The sequence below is a fragment of the Tribolium madens genome, unplaced genomic scaffold, assembly GCF_015345945.1.
Source record: "Tribolium madens isolate multiple individuals breed KSU strain unplaced genomic scaffold, Tmad_KSU_1.1 Scaffold_97;HRSCAF=244;Tcas5.2_LG3a, whole genome shotgun sequence".
Lineage (NCBI taxonomy): Eukaryota > Metazoa > Arthropoda > Insecta > Coleoptera > Tenebrionidae > Tribolium > Tribolium madens.
Window position 1 is genome coordinate 2,060,998 of NW_025401069.1, and position 26,576 is coordinate 2,087,573.

Consider the following 26,576-nt stretch of genomic DNA (forward strand, 5'->3'; position numbering starts at 1 on the left):
TTTCAACGTCAAAGCTTCATGTTATGTTTAGTTTACAAGTTCTATGTGTTTCAAAATGCACTTATGGTCCATATTACTTACTTTGTAATCAGAGTTATCGTATCCGCCGAAGTACATAGGTATTTTTAGCCCATACAAAATTAACGCAATTATGCTGTGAGATTTAATTATGTGAAAATAGGATTTTGGATTTTTCAAACATTCTCTATTTTAATCGCCAAATTTCCCACGGGTCTTTTTTTGTAATAAACACAGCGACTACATTAAACGATTGGATTTCAGTTTTAGTGCTCTCATTCCATCTGGGGATATTTCGTCGTGTAACAATTGCCGACCTTCCAGATTCGATTCTCTCTCTTTTTTTTAAATTTATTGGAACGATGGCTGCGCGCTCTTGTTGACGCATTGGTAATATCCCGGAGGAAATAATGTCCAAAATGGGAAAATAATCGCCGCGATTTCTATGAGCAACATGCCGATCGTAGTCCAATTTACGAGTCTTCAGGCGGCTGTTACCGAAATCCAATCAAATCAAGTGTGCCTGGTCCAGAGTATGGCACGTTTCCCCCACCAATCCAGTCATAAACCGGCGGAAATTACACAATTCCAGTTAGTGAACGACTTGGTCCTGTTCCAGGATGCCGCCTTAGATGCCACTTCGTTCGCCCATTTACGAGATTTCGTGTTCTCATTAGCACCTACAGATTAGATATGTCATGCTGTTCACAGTTTCCTGGTAATCCTCGCAAGGTTTTAATCTCATTGGCAAGCATTGCTGCCCATTTTCATTTCAAAAGGGCTTTTTACGGCACCGCAAAGACCATCACCGCTGCCATTCCCGACTCGAGACGTCATTCCCAAATTCGATTAAAAATATCCATAATTTCAATACTGGAGCTATTTTACGTTATTTTCGACCTTCACCAATCCCATTTCTGCGTTTTAATTGCCCTTCTTCCACCAAAAATAAAACAAAACTTTTTGCCAGTGTCTGGTTAAACTTGTCCGAAGTTGCGATCAAGACTCGACGAAACAGAAAAAGCGTTGAATCAGGTGAAGAATACAAACAAAGCAAACGTTTTCGGCCCTCATTAGAGTTGTACAACGCATTCCTAAAGATAGTTTAGTGCTTTTAATCTCGTCGATACTAGCATCAAGTGAGCGTGCTTGGGGTTTCAGAGAACTTGAGGGTAAGTTTGAGATGATGCAAGAAACGATGCATATCTTTGACCACAAAACCTTGATTAGGAAGTTTCGTCCAAATTTGTTGTGTTTTATGGTCGCAAAGTCAATTTAGCTTGGTTTTATGTTGAGAGACTGATTGCAAGTTTATAAGATAATAACCCAGACATTGAATTTAATAGATAAACTGTCGAGTTTCAAAAATAGAGTAAAAGTGATTGTAAGAAGCAATTATTACCAATGCCATTATTGCCCAATACAGTTGTCATTCTTTTTTATGACAAAAATCTTGATGCGATTACAAATATTGAGGGTTGTCCCCTTCCTTGTCCAGATTACAGCTGCTAGTCTTACACTAGAGTGTCATAAATAATAATTGTGTCTAGTTGGTCTGGATACAAACATAGTTGCACTTATTTTTATTGTGGAAGACATGTCTGACCAGAGTTACACAGGCAGTAAAAAATATGCTTTAAAAGATTTATATGGAGTGGTCAATATTTTTGTTATAAATTGGAGAGTCTCACTTGCATTAAAAAAAATTCACTTAATGTTAAATTAACTGATTATTGGTATAATAAATATTAAAATGGGTTTCTAGAACAGAAATGAACTATTTTTAAAGTTATTTTAAAGTGAATGATTTATTTATTAAAATAATTTAGTAATTTATTGGTGTATACCTGTAGAACCGAGTGGAGAAAAAATAATTACATGAGAGAAAAACTTTATAGCTTGTTTACAACTAAGATTATCAATAACTTACACTAATTTGTTCACTTTAGCTAAGAAGAAACCTTGAGAAACTTTTCTTTTTTAGCTCATAAAAGATAAAACTTTAACTTTAACTTTAGAGAAATCTACATTTCTCAGAATTTTTTATTAGAGTGTGTTAGGGTTAATCAGATAGATAGGTCAAATTATTAAAAGAATTTCACATTGTAACGAACAAATAATAAAGAAGTAAATAAAAAGAAAAAAAAACAGGAAAAAAACACCAAACAATTCGGTAAAAATTTGCAAATCGATGTTCTGTAAAGCAAAAGTTTACGTTAAACAAAAAGAAAAATTTTGAATAAAAATAAAAACATCGTTTGTCGGAAATTAATAAAAGCTCAAATATCTACATTTTGCCCATTGCAAAACTGTCTGATTAAAGTTTGATAAATTGCATAAGAATTTTGTAGCTGAGAAACTATAATTCAATATTATTATTAATACTCTTAAATATGCAATAATCTTAATTGAATTGAAGTCGTATGGACCAAAAAGTAGTGACAAGATTAACAAAAATGGTTCGATGTTTTTTCAGGTGTATCCATGAACGGAACTTTGCCGTTTTCAAGAGGCAGGTGATTTGGTCAACAAAGAATTAAAATGTGTAAATAATATAATCATGTAATATGTAAATAGGTATTTTTTTGTAGCTAGGCTTTAAGTTTGTTTATAAATACGTATACCACATTATAGTATTTAAGTGTTTCTTGAAGTAATGTGTCTTGCTTTACATTAAGTAGGTAGGCTTCTACGAGTAGTCTAGTTTATTAATCGTCTAAATATGTACTTTAAATTAAAGTAACAACGACATTGGTTGAAATAAATCAATTGTGTCTTCGTTGCGCCACCAAAACTGCTGATTAATGCCAGCTTTTATCGACTTTATTTGGCCTCCCACCCGAAGTGAAATCAGTGCAAACGCGAATGATTCAGGCCACCACAAGTCAGCGTTTTTATTTTATTTGAAATAAAGGGAGTCTTTTATTTGATATGCAGATAAAAAATTCGAAATCCACTATCGCGACGTCTGAGAATGGAATCTTCCGGATACGACGTATAGCTTTAGTTGACTCGTCTCCAGAACGAAGACTGCGTAATGACCTCTCTATCCCTGTCTGGATCGGCACCCAATATCGATGGGTTATTGAGCTTCCTGGATTTAGCAATTCCGAAAAGGACCCGCTTACATACCGTCCGCGATCTTTCACTTTATTATGTACGTGACACCTCATTTCAAGCACTTCCATATACTTTTTGTCGATCCGGAATTGCCTAGCTAATTTCATATGGCGGAGCTTTGGGAGATATTGGGTGTCTGGGAGCTTCCAGAGGTGTGTAACTCCGCAATTACCTTCAAAGCGATTTTATCTAATGGAACACCCATTATTTTATTACTGTGATGTCCTCTTTGATTAAAATAAGGGAACGAAATGCTTTCCTTGACACGGACTTGCTCAAAGCAGGGCAATATGCCGCCTTGAATAATTTACTTAATATTTCTCGAGCAAACTGGGAACCTTCTCTGTAGTTCCGTTACTTTTATCACAAGTTTTTCTTCACCAGTAATTACTTTATACATTGTTTCTCCAAGAGAAATTGTAACGTTTTAATAGTCTGTGTTTGCAACAACTTAATCTAACCCTAAGATGATTAACAAGAGATTTGTCTGTTTACACAACCATCAGTTTGAATCGCGGCTACAATCCTGTTCTAGCAAACAACAAAGAGACTCATATTTATCCGAGATTGATTTGTCAGTTCTGTCTAAATAAAAAAATATTTTATCTAAAGTAAATGGCAAGGGAGCAGTTTTTATTCCGTATGTGGGTTAGTCACATCTATTGATCAGCAAAATCAAAAATAGGGGAAGAAAGTAAATCATCTAAGATATTTAATCTGAACAAGCTTTTAGTATGTAAGCACGTAAAGTGTTCATCCGAGCGTGCTCATTCAATTTATGATGTATTTGGGGATACAAAAAGACTCAAAATAAATTACATGAAGAGTGGAAAATTTAAACGGCTTCATTGCCTCATTTTTTGGATATGTATACCTGATAATGTGTCAAAAAGGGTGAATTTTTTTAACCTCTTGTGTAATATGGGATTATTTATGGTTTTAAACAAAATAAAACAAGGCAGACCTACTTATGCGTATGTGTAGGCTATCAATCACTATTTTTTGTTATAAATATTTTTATTAAAACTATAATCAAACCTTCGCAAACCTTGTTTGAATAGTGAATTTCAATAACACTTAATTCTTATTAAAATTTCTTTTAAGATTTTTTTTTTGTTTTTGGGAAAAAGAAAATAAATAAAGGAAATTTTGGAAATGAAGGAAAGCTTTGATAACTTTTGCATGTATTTCGGTTTTTTACAAAATTAATTGAGTATCTGTTTAAATTAGCTTATAATCATTTGGATAATTCCGCTTCTCATTTGTTTAATATTACCTAACTATGATAGAGAATTCAATGCAATTGTTCTAGTTAATGAGCTAAATCCAATATATTTATTACATCCACTGGTGGTTGTCATTAGTTGAATAGTAAAAATGTGCGGGAATATTATGCTCAAAATGTATACATTAGTCATGTAAATCAATAGCCAAATTGTAATAAGCTAATATAATACCACTTAGTATATCGATACTAAGTAAATCATATCAATTTTATTACTATCTTACAAAATAAAGCTTTTTCAAAAGAGTTATCACAAAATATTTACATATGCCAAATGACACTTTAGAAGATGTATTTTTTAACACCTTTTGACAAATGATTGGAGTGGACGACACGTTCAAACTTTAGGTCAGTTTGACCTTTGTAGTGCATTTTAAAAATTCAAATATGTCATTCAGCCTTAAATTGGCGTTGAAATTCTTATTAAGGTTTTAAAAAAACGTGCAGTTTAATTTACTTCTTGTAAATTCATTTTGAGTATCTTTATTCTTCTCCTATAATGATGTTTAACAGCGCTCCGGAGACCCAGTTTAAACCTCGTAACCGTGTTTATAACACCCATCAAGCTATCAGCGATGGGTATAAAATATCCATAAACTGAGTTTTTGTTGTAAATTGTTGCATCTAAATCTCTAAAAATCTGCAGCTGAAATTTTAGAATTTTTGAGTGTTTGTAATAATTTAATGCAGACATTGCGGTTTACCCTTCTATAAATTAAATTGCGACGGTGTCAGTTTTGAGGTGGCGACATTCTTAAAGTTCGCCATGAAACAGTTATGTCACACATGAATCCCTAGTTTATAGTTAAAGCGGCAAGGGTACTAACCGCATAGCCGCAGCACGTAGAGAATTTTAATTATGTCGGATTTAATTAGATGAAATATACACTTGTCCCGTGGTTAGCCGCTTTATCCGGGAGGATTCTTTCGGCGAGAGTCCTTAATCTGCGACACTCTCTTTGTTAACACTTTCCTCGTATAAATAAATTCTCCTAATCAAATATCGAACGACAACAATTCAACGGCCTTGTGTATATAAAACTGTTTCTGTATTGGAAAATATCGCATTTAATGGCGTAATTCCGGAGACTGGCTGCCATAAAAGCCTCCCATGCAGCAGGAATATCATTTTTGCTCAGTTGGTGCCGAAGCAAATCGGCAGATGAAGCGAAATTGCGAAGCTACAAATGAATTTACGGTGATGCACTTTCCGTAAATTAGGATCCCGGTTATAATTAGATAAGAAAATTCAACCGCGAGTTCACTTCATACCTCCAGAACTAGGAAATTACTTACAGTAAACAGACCGTGTCACTAGACTAAATTTAATTAAAATCATTCTCTCTTTCGGAGTTTCTATTATTATTTGCATAATCTAATTAAATATCAGATTTTGGGGAAACTGTTTGTGAGAAATTTTTTGATTGAGTGTCGATGTTGGCATAATTTGATTTTTCCACCTACACAAATTACCACCTCATTTGTACGCTTCATCTTGCTGTACGGAGGCATGTTACATTCTTTCAAATAAATTACTGCTATTAGTCTCTTGTGACATATCCACCGTTTGGTTCTATAAATTCTCAGGAAGTTTAGTGAAAATAACGAATTGAAAATGCTTCTAGACATTAAGCTTTCAATCAAATTAGCTTCGGAAAAAATGCGGAAATCGGATTTTTCACTTTATGGACAATTTATGACCCGAAAAGTGACACCCCATAAAACATTATAATAATTTGGGATTTTGTCCTGTTTTATAAAATATACTCGTATCTAATCGATATTTCAGTGGAGAGAATCCGGATTTTAATCGGCTGGTCCTTCGCCAAGCTTGCCGCAACTTCTTCCTGACATTATTATCTCGGACAACTTAAATAATTTATCCCAGTTTTATTGAAATTAACATCGACAATGCAATTAGTCTTGTTTTTGGAAGCGCTTTAGCTCTTTCCGAGTGTTATCTCATATTAACTGACTGCAAGCAGTTCTCTTTCAAATTACAGAAAATTAAATGTGAGTGATTTGATTTCCGGAGCGGAGATTATTTAATTTAATATTTCTGATACAATTTTGTTGTAATTTTTCTTTTTGTTTGTTTCGACACAAATCTGCACAAAGCGTTGTAACAATGCTCACGGCTTATCACGGGTTAACACAGAGAGGTGTAATTTTCGAATATCTGGCGTTTTTGAGGCGTCGACTGTCAACGAATATGAGAGAGGAGCTCGACAGGAATTTAAAGACGCACTCGTGACGCGTTCCAAGTTGCGGGAAAATATACTTCTTTATTACATCTTCTAATACAAATTCATTGGCAATTACCCGACGTCGTGTAGGGTCAGAAAACACCCGAGCCCTGTCGTTATGGCCAGGATTACTCGTAACGACATCTACGTTAAAAGTTGTAAGACCTCGAGATAGTGGCCTTATTGACTTATTTATGGCTTTTTATTGCTGGAAGCTGCGACCGAATTAAGGACACAGAGTGCGCCAAGTTTTGCTGTTCGAGAGACAATTACCTATAATTTACTTTTTATAATTCTTTTTATATATTTTTTTAAAAGAATAGGAATCAATTTTAGGATTTAGACGTAATGAGACAAAATGGTATTTTTGTTTTTGTGTATTAATTTTTTGCAGCGTTTTTAAAACAAGGAGATGAGTTTTTGAAATAATTTTTTAATTCTTAATTCTTTGCTTTATCAATTTTTGTTTTAGTGATAGGAGGGAGTTGTCCTTTGTTAAATCAGTTAAAAATAGTTAACTGTGCTGAAAAATATGAATTCAAACATTTTTGACTTAAAATATTAACTTCTAACTAACTTCTATTAAAATGTGATCAATTTTCAAGAATAACTTTTTCTCGAAATTTCTTTTTGTTTTTGAGGTTTGTAAATACTAGAATTTTTTATTTGGAACTACATTTTTGTTTTATCATAGTAGTAAAATTTTTCAACAAAAAGGAAATATTAAATGTCGCTGAATTAAAATTTCAATATTTTGGAAATGTTGTTAAATATAGTCGGTTAAATCGATTTCTCAGGCTGGGGGATTGTTCATAGACTGTACCGAAAGTATTACCACTTATACAGTTAGAGTGGTTGAGATTAATTTTTAATAAAGCGGCATACTTGCTACTGTGTGGCCACTGTGGCCAGATTTTGCTGCATAATGCCGCTCGAGAGCCAACTGCAAAGAGCTTAGCACGGTGGGTATGTTAAGTAGGTCAAATTCAGCTTATTTATAAGAGCTTATAAATCCAAAAACAACATATTTTTAACTTTCTTTAAACTTGCAGTTCTCTCAACTACTATATCAGTGGTGGTACCAATTTTTCGGTACTACCTTTGGGCAATCCCTCAGCCTCAGAAGTGGATTTTACCGTTTATAAAATATCTAAGTTCCTAGTATTGAAACTGTGGTGGAATAAAAAAAGTCGTTTTTATTAAAACGAATAATATACAACATTTTGTAAACTTGAGGATTCTTTTGCTTTTTACACTTTTTTACCTTTGGTTCAAATGATTTAATTATGAAGTGAAATTTTTAAATCCCTTTTTGCTTTTGATTTAAACAATAATTTTTTTAATGGCCACCTACTATGAGAATTTTTTCGACAAAAATTCAATTTTATTTAGATAGTTTTTGTCTAAAAAAAAAATCATAAATAGACATATTGGTTGAGAAAAGAAAAAAAACGAGTTGAGCAACGTCTTATATTGGATGAAAGACAAAAATATATTTTTTTCTTATAAGCTTTCTTAACAAAAGAAGATCAAAAATGATTAGAGTTGGGGGTGTTGTGTTTTATTATCCTCAGCAAGTTGGAGATCAGCTTGCCGCAAAAGTTTAAATTGGCCCTACCGGTACAACACTTCAACAAGAGACACATTAAAGTTTAACAATTCGGTGGCCTCGTCTCTATCCATCCACACTTTTGATAAGCAAGGAGTCGTCTCATTTATTTAAAACACCTCACAACTTGGAATACCAAATAGCACACGGAAGAACTGCTAAAATGTGTGACACACTTAGAGTATTGCAGCGACTTAGAGAATAACAAGTATCGGCATCGACGTCACTTTAATATTCTTCGGCGTGAAAAGCACGGTCGTCAAACATTGGTTATCCTGGAGGAAACGTCTTGTTGGTTTAAGGTAAACTTCAGACTTACAATTCGGTGGTCTTTCGTTCGTTGTAATGCAATCGGGATGATTTCAGCCGAAAGAAATAAAAAGATAATTCAATAAGAGAGCTTCTCTCGCGCCTTTTTGCCACGGCTTAACACTATGCAAAGAAAAGCTGCTTACAGAGGCCGATTTGAAATGTAAATTATGATAAAAGTCTGTCGTGTGTCGGCAAAAATAAATCTTCGCCAATAATTGGAAAATCAATGAAAGCGAAAAGAAACACTTATGGCGTACTTAGTAAAGAGAAGAAGGGTATCTCTGATATACGAGCGATACAAATAAATAGCTCCGGCCAAAATGGAATGCCAGCGCTTCTCAGCTGCACGAACATCCTTTTAGGAAGGAGTCCTGGGAGAGACGGGCGCGAACAGGAGGCAATAGTGGCTAGCAGGAGCACAAGTCCCTGGGGAGTCCTAGTGATGAATCGGGCCCAATATTCAGTTGTTACTCGTGCATCGTTCACGTGTATCCCTAATGGAACTGGGTATTTTTATGTTACTCCTGAAATATTACCACGAAAACAACCTTCATACGTCTGTAATCCATTTATCTTTTTTGTCCGAATACCTTTTAATTAATTCCAGTAAAAACTTAAATGGCTAAAAAACTAGAGACACAACAAACAATTCTAGGATTATAAATGGGATAATATTACTCCAAATGCATACAATAGAACGTTGCCATTAATTTTAAAAGCATGCTTATACAGTTTCTTCTCTTTTTTCTTTCTTGGAAACGATTTCAAGTGAGTTGACCTTTCAAGGATAATAGTTTTTTCAAATGCCTTTTTAACGGTTCATAAATCTACATTTACGGTATTTTTTCGGAACATTGTGTTTGTTGTTTATGTGGTAAAACTTACAATAAAGCCGTTTACAACACAGGAAGCAACTTGTAATACGTAGGGGCCATATTTAATCGTTACTCTGAATTAAGTTTACTCTAATTAGGATAGAACCAAACCCAATTTTTATTAAAAATTTACGATTGAAAAAAATGGTTAGACGAAGGGTAGTTAGGTAAAAGTTCCATGTGCCTGTCCTGAAAAACCTGATTTACTGTAATGATTTTATTGCACATATTGTATGTATTGCATATATTGCATATATTTGCTTACTCGTCTAGCAAAACTTCACTTTCTGACTAATTAAGTAAAACTACCCTCTTTTTTGTAATGTTATATCTGTAATATTAGGAAGTACAGCTTTTAAATTATAAAATTTAAGCTTCTCGTACACAAAAAAACAATATTAACTCTATTTAATTAAAAACTGGAGATACAATTATCTGCCTCTAATGTATAAAAATGTAAAATTTTCTAATTCGTTAGATAAGTAATAGATACCATATTGCGTTGAAAAAGAGTTATTTAAAATAATTGCATGTAGGCATAAAACTTATAGGGTTCATTTACAAAAAGCGAATTAGATTTTAATTTTGACTTAAATTGTAATTTATTTTGAATTGCCAAACGTTAAATTATCTTTGAATTAAAATTTGATTGCAATTAAATGTTAGTTTAAGGCTCATAAAATTTTAAATATCATTAATTCTATTTTTCTGATTTTGGAAATTTATAGTATAGTTGTTTTCCTATAAGCTCTAGACTTTGTCTGATTATTTATTCTTGTTTAATGATGGCAACAAATAAACACAAGTGGCTCAGTTTCAAAGATACCTTTAACAATTTATTTAAATACGTAGCAACTGCATTTACAATTCGGATTAGAATGCATGCATAAAGCTCTTTGAAAGATCCTTACATTTGAATTGAAGCAGTGAGTATATATGTGCTTTATAAAAGAATATTAAATACAATTTACATGGAGTAAACATACATCGAATTTTATTTGGTCAAGTTTTGCGATTTTTTTTAAAGTGTCTTGTTGGAATATATTATTGCAACTAAGGAAAACCTACTGCAACTTGAGGAATTGTTTAAACTTAAAAGCAGCACAGTTGTTTTACTACTTGAAACGTAAGAGCATCTAAATGGTTTCTCTCTGGCAAAGTCAGACAAAAACGGAGAAAATAATACAAAATGCAAAAAAGTTTTCAAAGGGAAAGCTTTTGTTATTGTATTCAAAATAAATTAAAATTTGTTTACACATTTGGCAAAGTGGGTCGTGATAATATGCAGAATGCCTTAAAGATCGAAGGTGAAATTTATGAGTGCCTTTAATTCCTAAATGCGGTTTTTATTGAGCGAATCAATCATCCGATTTACAAAGTTGTGGTATAGAGGCGTGCATTAAGGATTAAGGATATGCCTCGACTTCACATTTTAGCCTGATTAGACGTAAGTTAACAAAACAAATTTCCAAAAATTACATTACAAAAGTATCGAGAGAATTCGTTAACATCAATCATTTGCATGTCGAGGGAATTTCGAAGAAACAAGTCATCTGTAAATAAATTGATGAATTATTAACAACACGTGAGTGCATGAGAAATTCGTTTCTTTTAGGCGACGCCAGTGCTTGGTCTTTTCTAATTTACCGCGACATTAAAATATATGACGCTAATAAATAACACACAATTCGTCGATAATAACGAAACTTTTCGCCGAAACTGATACGGGGGAGCGCCCTTCTTCGTTAAATTAAAACTAATGATATTCCGCAAGCTTTTCTCATAAAGCTGCAAAACATGACACTCGTAACTAGAAACATTACACGGGTGCTGATTATCACCGCAGACATTGCCGGATTTAATAGTGCAAAAGTTTGACAGTTAAAACAAGAGCTAAATTAAATAAACATTGACCGGAAAAATAGCCACTGCAATTCCAAGTGAAAAATTCTCTAGTGTTATCAACACTGCCTGTTGGCACACCTGGATTAGCCATCATTCGTTGATTTTGCCAAGGATATTTGTTCAGGGCTGAAGGGATTCGAATCCTGAAAAAACTGAATTGTTTGAACTGCGGAGGCGATGTTTGGTAAGAATTGTTTTATATTTTTTATTTATCAAGACTAAGGATCCGCAAAGGATATATTTACTTGTAACAAATTAAAGTTTCAACAATAAATTGAATGAAAAACGCAAAGTATGTTTATTTTTAAATTTTTTACGTGTCTTTATTTAGTCCCTGCTTTAACTCTTTCGCGAGTTGTTTAAGCGGATGATGTGTTTTATTGAACGCGTCGTTAAAAAATTCAGTAATGCCTCCTCCGTTACGATTTACACTTTTAGAATGTTGAGAAAACGAGCTGAAATCATGAAACGAACATTGTATGAATATTTAACATTCATACAATTCTTATTCAATTTTTATGATTTGGAATCGATACTTAAACAAATCCGCTAAATAAACACATTTAACGAAATTTAAGGAACGAAACAATTCGTTACAAAGTGATAAGGAAATCTGTGTCATCGTTTTTATACCGTGGCATCATTAAAAGCGTTTTACTCGCTATCCAATTTTATTCGCCCATTTTATGACACTATAAATGGTGGTTTGTGAGGACATATGCATTTTATAGGTCGCCAGAACTACACCAATTTCCTACTTCGGATTGCAATATAACAGAACATTTGTTTCGTCCATTTCCATAAAAATTTATGGCGTTTAATTTGAATTGATTGGCGGCCCAACGGTCGTTAACAAGAGGACATCATAATCGAAAAGGATCGCCGCTTTAGTGCTTTAAATGAATTTTGATTGGAAAGCAGTGCAACACAAAACGAGCTAAAAGCTTCGCAACTTTGGTTCTAAAAATGGTCCTTGGCCCGACCATTAGAGGCAACGATCTACAAAGATAAACATATTAATATAACTTGTTCGGAAGAGAGGAAATGTGGGGTAATAAATATAATAGCTACCGGTAACGGAAATTTACTTGAAAAGTTTTTATATTGAATCGTGGGTTATTAATTTTGGGAGAGGAGTCTTGAAGGCGGACAGAGTCTCCGGATGATGATGTGCATCTGTATAAATCATGTAAGGTGATTTGTCTTTTTGAAAAAGACATGGCAACACGTCCTGCGTTCTCAAAGGATCAGCAGTGCAGTTTAGAATTTATTGCGCCAGCTAAACGTTAATGCTTCAAAAGACTATCCGCTAAATCAAATCTGCACCTCAATCTGGGTCCTGCTTCAACATAATAAAATTTAAAGCTTTTCGAACAAATGCGCTGCCTTTAGGGATTTTGCTGCTGCTAACTATTCTCTACTTATCTAAGTTGAAATTACTGATCCGGCTAAAAACTCGGGTTATTTAAACCGGTAATTATTTTCTAAGTTACTAAATAGCATTAAGCCAGGACGCACTTGGAACACCTTTATGGCCCGAAATTAATTAAAAAATGCAGTCGTAAAGTTTAAACGACGCTCTTTTACCGTTTCAATCTAGAACTGAGAAAAAAGTGTAAGGGTAACTGTATTATATCTCCAGAATGGGGCTAAATTATTTAACGAGCGATGTTTTGAAAAAGTTTGACTTGAGTGCGTTTAGTTTCAAACTTCATCAATAATTCTTCACTTTGAAAGCTTTAGGCAATATTGAATATCTCTTACCTGCAGACTTTGTTTTAAATTATGAGAGCATCTACTATTATTAAAACATTAATCTAAACCACCAAACTCGCTAATTAAATTGTGAAAGTTTGTTTCATACCGCCTCAATATTTACAAAAAGGAAAAAACTATTTTTACTGTGATCGAAAACTGATGGGAGTGGTGAAACCACCATTAAATCCTTATTGCGACAGCTTAAGGCAATATCACCAATGGCTGTAATATTTTATTTATCGGCGAGAGCGGCCCAGGAGATCGCTCCATCGTTATTAATCCATAATGAGGTTTAAAGAGTCTCGAATAGAATTTGCAATAGTTCCGTAAATGACATGAGATTGGGGTGCATCTCTAATTAACCTCTCCTGAAGCCGATACATATATTTACTTAGTCTGTTCTGACGTTAGGCGTCGAGAGTGCAGAAATTAACGTCGAGATACACCAAATTCAACCAGATTGGTTCTCAAGTTCCGTTATCGTTAGGAATATTACTTCAATGAAATAATAATGAGGCAAGTATATGCGAGGCCGTAAGGAGTAATTAAACTATCAATGGCTTTGTCCCAAAGTCCGGACAATCTAATTTCCTCCCGGACTTTTACTACCTGTGTCGGGAAACCCGTGTCTTGAAGTTATGTCGTTTCTGGGTTTGCAGATGTTGCTGCGCTTGGCAGTAAAAGTTAAGACTAATTTTACTTAAGAGGTAGGTATTTTTTATTGAAAATTACAGAATCTTACACCAAATTATCTTAAACATTCAAGCGCAAAATAATTTTTTTATGAAAAATATAGTACATGCGAGGAATAAATTGCCCGTACCTATTTGTGGATTTTTGCTACATTTTTGCTTTAGATTATAATAGATAAATAAATCATAATGTTATGATACTATTGAATCAAAAACAAAGTTTACGTGAATTCTTGTTATTCAATATTTACCAACCAAGACAATATAACACTACCAACTTCTAAAGTTAACAAGAATATTTGACTTGCGGTATTGAGTGGCCGGTCTACCCGCCATAGTTTATTTAGTTTACTTAGTTTATTTAGTAAACACAAGTTTATCGTCTACAGACCTACACCACAACATCACATGCATTACACTCTAATTAAATAATTCAAATATCTTTTGCATGCTAAGTAATTCTTAGAATAAAAGCTTGATCAACATTTTTTCTAGTTATAGAATTAATAAAATTGTTTCCTGCAACTTTGAATTTTTTAATATTTACGAGGGGCACTAGAAAATAAATCTACCTAGCCATGAAAAAAACAATTGAAACGCACAAGTATAATTTATCAAATAGTGCCTGTATTCTAAATTTTTAAAGGAAATTGTGAGGAAAAATGAGTAACTTAAAATTAGAGTAACGTATTGTCATAACATTGTTGACAAAAGAGGGCCATTAACTGAAAACAATCGGTGAGACAATGAATGCCGCCTATAAGGATGGTATACTGTCACATTACACAATAAAATTTTAGCCGAAACAGTTACGAAGAGGGCGAAAATCCGTCGAAAACGATACCCGAAGTGAAAATATTTTTTTGATACATTAGAGGCATCCTTCTCATTTTATGTATGCCAAAAAAAGACAACAATATATGCGGACATATATGCAAATACGTTGAAAATTTACATAATGCAATTTACCAGAAAAGACTTTTTTTAATCGAGAAATGTTTCTGCAGAATGACAATGCAACCGTGTATAAGGCTGCCAAAATTAAGTCAATTTTGCAGCTTCGTTAAGACAGACCATCCTCCCTATAGTCCGGACTTGGTAAAAAAAATTGAGAACGCGGTTTTTACTCTGATAATGGCTTAAAAGCAGCCTACGACGAATTTGTTGACAGTCAAAAATAGGTATTTATTATACAAGACGATAAAATTGAATTTTATCTTTAAGAGCAATTTAGCGTCGAGGCGTCAGCCGAATAATATATTGAAAAATAAAATTATCAAAATAAGTTTGTTGTTTTATTGTTAAGTAGATTACTTTTCTAGTGCCCCTCGTACCTCTAAGTATCTTGTAAAAAAATTAAAGAACATAATTATGTAGGTGATAGAAACACTATTGAAATGTATATTGTAAAACCTTGCACGCAAATGTAAAAATATTATCCTTGTAACTTCTTACTTTTGACATAAAACATGAATAGATGAAGTCAAATAAAAATGCAAATTACTACCAATTTCGACGTCAATCCGCTAACAAATTCTTATAAAATCACTTAAATCAATCTCCTGTCAAAATATTCTATATAGAAAGTAAATAGATGGTGAGTAGATAATTGAATAAATGCACAGAAATGTCATCTTAAAAATAGGGAATATTTTCTCTAGCAAATTATCAACAGTAATTACATAAGTGATGATATTTTTTTGATAATTTTCACTAAACGCGCGAATCTTTGCTTTTGCTATAGAAATTTCACGAATGGGATTTTTTTAATACCAACAAAGATGAGTGCTAATCTAGTTAAAGTTATTCCAAAAATTGTTATCTCGAATGTCATTCAGCATGATTATTTTTAATATATAATTACATTCGTAAAAAAATGTTAAATCGGCCAATATTATCAAGTGCTAGTAGTAAATTATTATCAGAGTAATTTTGATGCTATTGGCCGATTTTAATTTTTTTCTCATTACGATTGGCTGATAGGACTGTTTAAAACATAATCTTATATCATTGATTTCAACACAGTTTCAAAGTTTTAATAGATTCTTTTCTAAACGCATGTTTATTACAAAAAGTTTCTTAAAAAAGTTTTTACGACTTTCCATTCGACTCCGTAATAAATTTTTAAGGAACGGATCAGTTTTTAAGTAAAAGTCTTGCTTATATTTCTATATCCATTTTATGAAAATTAATATTAATAGATATTTTTGAAATGAGGAAAGCACTTTCGTTTTTTCGCGACGCTTTTCCCTTTGTAAATAATTCGACAGTTTCAGTTGAAAAAAATAAAACGATGTCAGTGTGGCAAGATTTCGTTCTTGCCTTACCTCTCTTTCGTGCGTTTAGTCGTCCTCCTTCAGAATTTACGCGTCTCCGGCAAACATAAATTCCGGTCCCGGAATGGAAGACGGCGAAATTCGGCGTGACATTTGCATGAGGTAAAATAATAATATTCGGATAAATTATGCAAAATTTCGGTAAACAAGGGAAACTAAGTGGCGGCGTCTGCGGTGACGATCACAGGAACCCCAGGTGTGGTTAGTAAACAGCGGTGTTTCTACGCAGAAATGGAAAGCTTTCGTAGACATCGTTCGCCTGCTTTTCCACTCTCAACGGCCTCCGTGCCATTTTCCATTGATATGTCTGCATCAACATCCCATTACACGTCTATAGGTGGCTCTGCGACATAAATATGTATGTGTTCGACGTTTGTTTTGCGGAAATATTCAATATGAAAGCAGACACAACCTTGTTTATGGCGATGCGCCGGTGATCTGCCGGTGAAGGCCTTACTTCTTATTGATTAAATTAAGAAACCGAACATGAAAACTCCTATTTTGTAAAAGTCGCACGACACAGACGCGTATACGGCTGTAATTAGTTTGCTCGAATGAATCTTCTTCATTATTTATTTTTTATTTAAAAATGCTACAAATGCCACTATAACAACAACGATTTTATTTATTTGTACAGTTAATTAAAAACACTTTTATTATTTTTCATTTAAATAAATTTTTTTTGTAAAAAGTATATCAAAGCAATTATTTAAAAAAATAAACAATACGTTTTTATAATTTTATATTACGTCAAAATATTTACTTCTAGTGACAGTAGCTATCTATTGGTAATAAATTAAAAATTTTAAAAACTAATGTAGTAATATGGACTGATACAAAAAACATATTTTTCTATTGCAACCAAAAGTGGAAAAAATTCAAATTTTCACTCACTTTAAAAAAAAAAATCACGGCTTTACGATGTCATAACAGTTATTTTTAATGGCAGTCTGAATTTTTTTCTGAACGAGTTTTTTTACTGTAATAATAATTGTAAGTGGTTTTATGATGTTGTAACAAAGTTCTACAACGTGCGTAGTTCCCCAAGTACACTCAAGACCGACAAGTTTTTTTATATTCTTCTACACACTCGTTTAATTTTTTAACCTTGACATGAAATATCATCGGGTTATGTAAACGAAAATCGATTATTATTATCATCAAAATAAAAACTTTAAAAACATTGCAATTTAATTAATAAGCTATACCAAAATAGCAAATCACTTACTCAACTGTGCTAATTATAAATTAATAAACAAATTATGAATAATTGTTTTAAGTTGGTTTTTTATTAATTTTTTTTACTTGAACACAATACAGAATAAGAAGGTTTTTATAAAAGTATTTCTGATTGTGTTAATTTGTGTTAAATATATTTCTACTAAGTTAAAATAAATGCTACCCCGGCGCCTCCACCAACATTGTGTGTCCCCGGCGCATCCGCCAAAAGCTATCGATCCCGCATTGAAGGTTTAAGCGACATGTGGTGAAATTTGCAATGAATTGCGAGGAGTTTTAGTGAGCAACACGGCTTTATATCTCGTTCTAGTTCCTTAAGATCTTATTAGTTCCGGCTCATCACCACCACCGATTTTCTTTCACTTCAAATAACGCCCTCCCGTTATTTATTTATAGTCAGTATCGAAGCAAAGTTCGAAACTAATAGTTTTTCATTAAATCCCGACGCGAATTTAATGAAAAGAGTTTGGAATTGATTGAGTTTCATGTTAGCCGTATTGAAATTATATTTCCGTGTAGTTTTATTTTTGTTTTGGGAATGAGAGTGTCGCCTTGATTAAAGAAGTTTTTCCTTTGCATGATTGTGATGGTAATAGTGGCAGCATTTGAATATCGTCATTATACAGCAATTTGCATCTTTTTGTGGATGGATCTTGGTTTGACGCCTCGACTTTGCGCCGGTTCTTTCACAACTTTTCTCGCTTTCATGTTTTTGTGTTTTTATTTAATGCGGGAAATATTATGCCTACAGGTATTTAAGGTAATGGCTTTTGTATGGTAATGTTATCGTCAGATCGTTAAGTCACCTTATCAGCAAAAAATACTCTCATGCAAGTGCACCCCACAGCGCTAAGACTTCTTTAATACAACGTATGCCTCTGAATTATTATTAAATTAGAGCAGCACTAGCGCTGCAATTCCGTGTTGGAATTTTACAGTCTCAAACATTAATCATCAACTGTAAACATGGATTTTTTACAGTTATTTCGCTCCTAAGAAGAATTCAATTAATATTTAACTCAGCCTGGATGTTCTGGGAAACACTTGGGCTAATATAAAGTTATTATAGAGTCTTGAAGGTGCGTTTTATTCAATAACAAGAGCAAACAAAGCAATGACGGTGCAACTTTTAAAATGCTTCATCAACCTGTCGGATTTGACGCTAGTAATAACGGTGCATCCTTAAAAGGGTGTACCAAAACATAATGTGATGATTGCGGATTTTATGTGTATGTAATTTTGTTCTTTAGCTTAATTTTTTATTTATAGTGGACACACATATCTCAAATCAATAATGGTTTCTATCACGGCCATGAAAGCCAATTGTTTGCTTAATGAAAAAATAAAAACGAAATTATGCGGAATTGTTTTTACTTCTTAAGGCGTGTGGTTTTACCACTTTGTTTAATTTATTTCACTTGGAGCGTAATAATAAATTGATAAAATTACAAATTTCATTTTCTCTATCAATCAAATGTTAAGCACCACTGTTGTGTTTGTAGTGAAGTGAACGTCGATCAATTTGTCAAATGTTATTAATATTAGAAGTGAAGCTCATTTTGTACAATCGGAAATTAAACTTGCCCGAGAAAATTAAGTCATTATTTTGTAGCTTTTAGGGTTGAACGGGAATATTGTAGAGCACGCAGTGCCGCTACACCATTATTTTGTGAGGTTGGGTATCCAGAAACTCAAGTTGAATGGAAATACTTAAATTTAAAATCGTGTGCTACAAACTTTAACCACAATATTGGAGGGAAATAGAAATACTTTCGGGAGAGCTTGTAATTTATTGTGCGAAACATCGATTTTGCTAAAGATTTCAAATTTTGGATAATGTCATGCAATTTCGAGTCTTTGTTTACATTGTTCGCGAGGATAATTCAAGAAGAAACTGGGTTAAACTTACTAACCTGATAAAGATAATGTCTGAGAGAACACGCACAGAATCAAAACGATAAACTATGAGAACGACTTTTAGTATTACAAAGTAAAGCTTGTAGTAAAAAAGACAAAAGATTTGATAACTTGTTTTACTTTCCCCTAGGGACAGACCGAATTTAAAAGGGATTTTATTACAGATTAGGCTATTTTTTAAGAAATACCATACTTTTACACAATAATCTAAGAATTTATATGACAGTTTTTTCATTTGCTTTCTTTATAGTTATGGCAAAAAATACAAACTGCAGGCTGATTTAAGCTTGAAAAAAATATAATCTTACTATAATTACTAAAGAGATACTTCCATTGGGTATGTTTTTACTAACTAATAAGCCTTAAAATTATTTAGAATCTTATAGTTTGTTTTTACATTCTTGATAAAAAAATGCGACCAAATGTTTTCTTGAAAATATTGAAAAACACAAGTTCTTAAAAAAAGTTTTGACGGCACAAAAATTTATTTTAATTTATCATTTTCTATGCCAGTTTTATGGCCCCTCTCTTAATATAAACCAACGTTTAAAGTGGTGTTAACTAGAATAATAATTACCTGCAGCGCAATTCGCCATAAGTGCATATCGGGTTGTGCTTTTTTTGCTAATTAACTTCTCTGAATTAGCACACCTGACAGTTAATTTATAACTTTAAAGTGTAAAATAATAGTAATGCAACATTTTAAGCGTACCCTTGCGAATACGTTGCATTTAATTCTCGTCGTAATGTATAATTTCACAAAGTTTATGTCTTGGCAAATATTAAATTATTATTCGCGGTTTTGGCAAGTATTTGAATAAATTTTCAAGAGATAATTAGTGGTTGGGTACGAAAAGTGATTTTGACACCTTGATGGTAGTTTTTCATGCGTGACAAAGATCTTTAACTCGGAAACTGTCTCGGTGGTAATATTGCGTTTTTCGTAGTAATAAATTTCGGGTTTTGCGCTTGTTATTTTTATACAGTGGATGCAAAACCAGGGAAATTTATTAAGTGAAACATGTCTCAGGATTCGGGATGAGAAAATTTAGCACGTTTTTCGCGAATTTATCCTAAGTTTACATGAATTTTATTGTAAGTTTTCATTTATATGTAAATTCAAGGACTTTTAACTCGGAATCATTTGAAGTTCACAGGTTTTTGTCCCGGCTCTAGACGCACATTTATGCTTATAAATATTTATAAAAATTTAAAAAGAACGAACTGAAATAATTTTTTGTCTAGAAACTTAATACAACAGCCGCCTGTGGTGTTGTCATTGCAATCTGAATGCTGCTCAATGCACCGATATTTCCTTGTCAACCAGTCACGTAACAAATTGCGTATTTCTTGAGTTTGACATTTGCATAAAACGATATTATTTTCCTTGTAATGACAATTCTATGAATATTCATATTACGCAATTCAATCTTGTGCTGAAATAAACTTTTGTTTCAGGTAAGACAGCCTCCTTTTTTATGCCGTACTGAAAACCGGTAAGTGCTGCCAACGACTTTATTATTTCATTTACTTCGACAATAAACGAGATAATTTATTTTTATAGGTTTCATAATAAGCCTATCAAGATATTTCAATAAACTCTCTGTTTAAGTTTGTTATTCAAAGGGCCATAAAAATGCTAATCGCATTCAGCGTTTTTCTTTGCACGCTATGGCCCTCGACGAATGAGCCAGAAAATGAACATCTGAAACAAAACAAAGAAAATTTCTTAAAACATTGAAATTTTTTAAAGTTAATTAAGCCGTTATTGCAACTTTGACTCAACTTAAGTGATACAAACTAGTGACTTGAGCGTGATTGGTAGGTAATAATTTCTCACTTGATTGGCCTAAGGGATAGAATGAAGAACGGAAATTTATTACGAAGTAAAACGTAATGGATTTTCAGGATAGTTGGTGCTCAACAAAAATTCTTGCAGGGGAAATTTATTTCGTTTTACGTATTTTCATCAAGAAACTTTGACCACCAGTTTTAGGTCGAATAGGCCATAAATCTGGCAATCTTGATTAGAAAAAATAACGAAATGCATAATATTTAAATATTTTATGGCAACCTTTGATTATAGCAATAGTGACGTGATTTATTGACTCTTGGTACTAAAGGTGCAAATTTAGGCTCACAAACGGCAGAACAGAAGTTATTATTTTTTATTTCAGTTTTATATGAATTTTCGTATTGCTAACTCCTCGTTGGTCACATTTAGAATTATTGTTTCATATCTCTGCAACAAGAAATTGTCTATTTTTTTATTAAATGATATTTTTATTTATGTTTAATTTTTTACATCAGACACTTCTTGTAAAAATGGTAAAAATCTTAATATTGATGTGCGAAAGCCAATTAGATGTTGTTTTATTGCAAAAGCATTAATTAACGAGGAGCTTCTTTGTTCCTCCCACGCTACAAGTAGCTGCCTCTTCGCATAAATTCGTTTAGGTGTTTCGTAAACTCCCTTCATCCAAGTAGGAAGATTCCTATTAATACGAGTTTCCGTTACCCTCTTCATCCCGTTTAAACCAAAACAAATTATAATTTTTTGCTTCGCCATCAAATTTAAACCGGGCTTAAGTTCGTTAGCGCGAAAGTTTCGCGAAAACAGTAATTGAGGTGTAGATGTTATAAACCAAAATCATTGATTATCCAATTTCCTGGGAAGCAGATGGCGTTAAATTAATATTAAATGAGGCAATCGTTCGGCTTTTAAGTCGTACGTTATAATTAAACCGTTTTGGGGCTTGGAACCGCCCGATCTCGGCCTATACTTTATAAACTAAGTGCAAAACGGCGCTGGCGACATAACATTAAGCAGTTAATGCTTGTTAATAGCGCGACTTCGGACATAAATTAGCCATAAACACAGGTAGCAGAGCGCATAGTGCGCGTCTTCCGACTCCCCTCGCAGCGAATTTCACATTTCGGAGTTTCTTTCGGGGTTTGGGAGATGGTCTATTAGCAATTAAGTGCTGATTTAAGACAGCGCCTCCACATGGGCTCTTGTTGCTCGTCTTATTAGCATTAGCCGGGAGTTATGCCTACTTTACGAAGACACTAAACGTCACCCTGTCTTGAAACGCCGCCCCTTCATAAGAATACCCGTTTATTCATGGCCTCGGAAAAAGGCGCCGCTCAGAGAGTAAACGATGTTTAACATAAATATCATTTTTTTAACGACTGAGGTTTTAACTGAATAATGGAACGGTTCTTTAATGCCACGTAAACTCATCCAGAAAATAATTAGAAAAATCTAAGAAATGCTTTTTAGATAAATAAGAGTTTCCACTGTCACTTGCATTATTTTTAATTAACGGCTACGTAAAGCAAAGCTTGAAAGTTAATTAGGTTGAAAATTTAAAAAAATTCAATGCAACTATGCACCATGTGAAAGCTTTGAAGCCACCTATCTAGTTTTAATTAAGTTTAAAGTTGCATTAATATCTAATTTATTAAATGAAGTCATGCTGAAGCTTTATTCGCATTTTATTATTTAACTTGGGCTTGGTGACAAAATATCTTGTTTTAAAATTCTAAATAAATTGTATGCAGTACCACAAGAAATTTTAATTGCATGTAATTAACTAATTAGAAAATACAGTGCGATCAAAAAGTTTATCTATCAAGCTGGCCTAGAAATTTAAAACGTGTGTCTGCGGAACATAAAATGTCACAATGGTATATAAGAAATGTCAAAATAATTTTTTTGTAAACTGTAACAACAAATCGTGGTGAACGATTTGTATGAATAAACTCCAACTACATCTCATTTTAGGGTGTTTTAAGACGTATCATACAGTAATTCAATTTGTTTAGATCAATATTTTAATTTTTATAAAATAATCTTTTGACATCTAACTGACATAAAAACTTCCAAGAGACATACGTCCTCAACTAGTACGCCTACTTTTTGATCGCACTGTATAATTAAGCACTTTGTGTTTTCCACTTACTTTAAACAGCCAAGAAATAGGACTTTTAAAGATAAATGTGTACAGTGGTGGAAAATTGCAATGCATTAAATTTAAGTATCTTTGAGTAAACGACTAGTGTCGTCTGTATTTTCCGCTGTGTTTCGTTTAAAAGTTTTTATAGAAAAGTAAGTATATATAAAATTAATTTTAATTATTTTATAACACTTAATGTTTTGGATCAATGATGTTATACAGTCTGCCGTGGTTTCTAATACTTTCTATGAATAATAAATAATTATTATGATGAATCTATCTGCACTGAATGAGAAATTCCGTAATTTAGATAATGGTTCGATAAAATATTAACTGATTGCTTTTTAAAAGCTGTAAATATTCCATTTTAGTCTGTTTTATTAGTTGACAGTTTACAGAAACTCGCATGAAATAAAATCAAGTGTCACTGACTAAGTTTTAATTCTAGTAATGACTTTTGTTTGAGTTTTAGAAGTAGTAAATCAACTTTGCGTAGAAACTTAATTCAATAAAAATTTATATGGCGTAGAGCCGAAACTTAAAAATGTCTACCGTGAAGAAAAAATGCTCAACTTTTGTAAATCGAACTTCCAACTTCTTATTTATGGCAGAGAAACAATAATGAAGAGAGAAGTTAGGTTTATTGGTAGTAATTACGGGAATATTTTTATGTGGAAAAGTTTCAGCTTTAAGCAGTTTCCGGGAAGACAAATCGCGATCGAGTGATTGATGTTTCGTTCAAAATTCAATCTTTGAACAGATCTTAAATCACTTTACCTACACGTGTAATTTCAGCAGATGCATGAAAAAACGTTGTTTGTTTTGTCGCACTGCTTGTTTTCTCATTGTACTGGTTTTATAAAATTTTCCGTTTGTATGAAGAAATAAATAATACAAAAGTCTTGTTATGTATGAATGCCTAATAAAATAGAGCTTTAGACGCGGCTCTATAAAAAAGTTGAACATGGCGGCTACACGACTCGTTTGTGCCAGAGTTACATGTCACAATGACTGGTTTTTAAATAAAAGTACCCAAGTTGGCGTTTTATAAGATGGAAGTACTATCAGTTTCAATTGCGAAGCTCGACGTAAATTTGAGGATGTTCCTGTCGGAATAGTTTAATTCCATACTCAGTATAAATTCTGGTTCAATTACCGGTTGGTGGCGGCCGCTTATGGCCGTGCTAAGTCACGGCGGCCATAACGGGGCGTCACACCGTGTCTCATATTGAATTTTTTATGGCAGTTGGAAAACTTAGGCTGTAACGGCGATACTTAACGTTCAGACACCTGAGCTTTGCTCGCACTCAAAAAAATACACCCGAGTGTCATTCAATAAATTCCAGTTTTGATGTTTAAGCGAGTGCATTTCAATGGTGAAAAAATTTACAGATAAGTTCAATTATTTAAATTTTATGCCATATTGTCGGAAATGTATTTTGGTTTCATTATTGAAAATAAAAATAATTTAAACTTGCGTGAGGTCGCCGCCACATGTCGAAGATTTTTGCTAGGTCAAGAAAACTTTGGATGCAGGTCTCGCCTTTGCCATAATAACAATCAAATGAACATAACTTAGTAAACAGGGTTATAGCTGGTACTCGGACGGTCTTCAGGGAAATGGCAGGTTGTTACCAACTTCTTATTTTAGCAAACACAAGAAAATGGCATTTGCAAAAGGAAAGTGAGTTAATAACACCGCATTTGCAGCACTTTTTCCTTTATGTGTGTGTAATGGCATTAAAAAACCAACATACAACAGACAGTGACAACGTATTAAACACTTTAATATAATAGAAACGATGTTTCTTTCTTTGTAACAACTTCTTACAAAAGGAATCTCTACGCCAAGGAATATTTCTTATGGTACTAAATTTTCTTTAATTAAATCAATATTTAAAACAATAGGTAACATGACGATTACCTACCCAAATTTTTTATTGTTTTAAATTGTTTTCTCCAACTGGCTGATTCGGTTTTTAAAGACAAATATTTTCCAATATTTCAGGAAAAATTTAAATTTAGAATTCTTTTTCTTTTAGGAATAACAACAAGCTTACATCTTACTTTCTTTTGTTAACAGAAAATGAGAACCTAAATTTACTGTTATTTTATTGTTATTGTTATTTATTTAAATTTAATAAATAAACTATGAGGAAACAAATTTTTGTAATAGATTTTTTTAACAATACTTACTAACATGAGAATTGTGAATGAGAATAATAATGAGAAAAACGTAATTCATAAAATGTCATTGCAATTTTTTAAAGAAATCGAAATATTTGCGCGCATATTAGATATTTATGTATCAAGTACGCAAAATGGGGTTTTAGGGGACAAATCGTAATTAATGACGAGGCGACGTAGGAGCCGAGTCTTTAATGAGAGCGTACGTGGTGCAAACAAGATTTTTTTTGTTAAAGCTCCCAAAACACGAATTCACACTTCTTACTAATTAAAAAAATTTCGTTACCATAGTACCTAACCAATTTTATTTTTTAGTCCGCAAAAACTGTTTTTGGGGACTGAGTACCTAAAATAACCGTTTTGCGTACTACTTTATTGAGTTCGGAAAAGACTCTTTTTAGGGACTCAAATGAGTTCCTAAAACAGCTGTTTTCGGGAGCGTATACAAAAAAAAAAAATAAAAAACGTTAGGTAGCAAATTTTTATTTTTTCTAAATGGGGGATTACATAAAAAACCCTACTTGCGAATATCCTTTTTGTTCAGAGTGATTTTGATATTTTTGTACGTATTTCAAAAGGCTGTAGTAGAAATTAAAAGAAATCAAAATAATTCAAGTGGTCTTATACAAATGCTTATAATTGTTGTAACATATGGCGCGCACAACTTTGATTATAATCTCGGAAAATTCTTTAAAAGTAGTCGTTAATTATTGAAAGGATAGTAAATTTGAAGGAATGTAACTTCGATACAACAAATTCATGCATAATTTTAACTTCTACTTTTTGCTGCTACTTTTGCTAATTTTAACTTAAATTTTTGAAAACAATGTAAAGGGTTTTGAAGAGATAAGGTCAGATATCTTAAGAGTATTTGTTCAGAATTTTTATTTGCAAATTTTAATTTATTCGGCGACTACAAGATATTTTGAAAAACCAACATCATTCAAATAAACCAAATTTAGTTATTTTGTCTTGTTTTGATTTCTAATGTTTAAATATTATAATTCAACGTGGTCGTTAGCCTGTACAGATCGAAGAGGACAAAAAAAAACTCAATTTACCTTATTCCAAACTTTCCCAACAAAAACAGCCAAAGAAAAAAGTGTGTTCTAGGTAAA

At 32.8% G+C, this 26,576-nt stretch overlaps 1 protein-coding gene across 2 annotated transcripts in view; it reads left to right on the plus strand.

The window, feature by feature from the left end:
• LOC123014089 (limbic system-associated membrane protein) overlaps window positions 1–26,576 on the plus strand; it is a 183,597-nt gene that overhangs the window by 30,998 nt on the left and 126,023 nt on the right. Inside the window, exon 1 of one of the 2 annotated variants that reach the window (XM_044412972.1) lies at window positions 20,777–20,808. The exons of the other annotated variant lie outside the window; for it this stretch is intronic. The gene's annotated coding sequence lies outside the window, so the exon portion shown is untranslated. Of the gene's footprint in view, window positions 1–20,776; window positions 20,809–26,576 lie in introns of those variants that run through there. 2 annotated transcript variants of the gene reach the window in all.